Source organism: Tiliqua scincoides, chromosome 4 (assembly GCF_035046505.1).
Source record: "Tiliqua scincoides isolate rTilSci1 chromosome 4, rTilSci1.hap2, whole genome shotgun sequence".
NCBI classification, from domain to species: Eukaryota; Metazoa; Chordata; class Lepidosauria; order Squamata; family Scincidae; genus Tiliqua; species Tiliqua scincoides.
The window spans coordinates 11,556,312-11,557,610 of record NC_089824.1 but is presented as its reverse complement, the minus strand read 5'-3'; the positions used below and the strand labels follow the sequence as shown (position 1 = coordinate 11,557,610).

General features: G+C 47.8%; 1 pseudogene; it reads left to right on the top strand.

Moving 5' to 3' along the window:
- The first annotated feature begins 744 nt into the window (after nt 1-744).
- On the top strand, nt 745-864 carry LOC136650398 (5S ribosomal RNA; annotated as a pseudogene).
- The last annotated feature ends 435 nt before the right edge of the window (nt 865-1,299 follow it).

Below are 1,299 nucleotides of genomic sequence, written 5' to 3'. Positions count from 1 at the left end.
ACTTCCTTTCAACCAACTGCGCCTAGGCTTGTGCTACATGGCTTTTAATTGAGGGACAAACCAGATGCAGTGCTGTGCATGCCATTGTTAAGTCTGCCTCTTTGGTTCTGAAAATTAGAAGAAAATTTGGGCTGAGTAATCGCAATTGGGGCCATACCATATTGGGAGGCAGTATATAACCCTTTCCCTCTGTACTGTGCTCCAACTGCAATCAGCTCTAAGGCACATATGGGAGTTTTGTTCCCAGGGCTGATAGGAGGGGTGGAGTCAGTGACAATCTTGCTCAGGATTGTCAGCACTGACAAGTAGCTGCTCTCTAGGGTTTCAGTTCAGTTCAGTTCAGTTCAGTAAGACCTTTATTGGCATAAAATACAGAGAAAGAACAGAACAAAACAGGAATATACAAAGACAACACAACACAACATAAGCATAAACATCAGTCGCTGGCCAGAGTCCCAGGGCTCTGCCTGGCTATTACCCCAGATAAAAAGGAAGCAACATTATCCAGAGTCTCAGGATCAGGAGTGGAAAGGAGAGACTGAAGCATGGTTGAATCCTCCCAGCCCTGCATCCTAGCTAACAATGGACCTAGATATTTCTTGCGTGACGCATCATGTAGTGGGCAGTAAAAAAAGGTATGCATCTCTAGGGTTTCAGAGAGGGATCCTTCCTAGCCCTCCCTGCAGATGACACCAGGGTCTGAATCTGGGACTATCTGCAGGAAAAGTAAGTGCTCTTCCTCTGAACAACAGCAACTGTTACCCTGCACATGCCTGATCTTGTCTGATCTCAGAAGCTAAGCAGGGTCAGGCCTGGTTAGTACTTGGATGGGAGACCACCTGGGAATACCGGGTGCTGTAGGCTTATACCATAGTCTTTCGAGACTGAAGGTTGCCAACCAACCATTCTGAACAACAGCCCCCCTCCCTAAATACTGTCATAATTACCATTATTATTTGCACATAATATGCAAGGCTGAGCTTCCCAGGAAGATTGTATGACATGATCCTCCAGCATATACAGCTTGGCTCCGCAGGCCTGAAGGCGTGGCACCTCCTTGTTTTCATCTCCACCACCCAGCTAATTGCAGTGGCTGCCATCAGAGCCGGGGCACTTAAGCCCATTGATTTCCAAGCCTGCTTAAGTCCATGCTGGACTGTGGCCAACATCTGTTTCTGCCATCTAGCTATTTTCTTCTCCCGCCCATCTGCTCCGTTTCTGTCTCCAGGCCAATCCAGGAAAAAAGCCAGCCTCATCATCTCCTTCTGTGCCGATCAGCAGGAAAGTGCTCCTAGGATC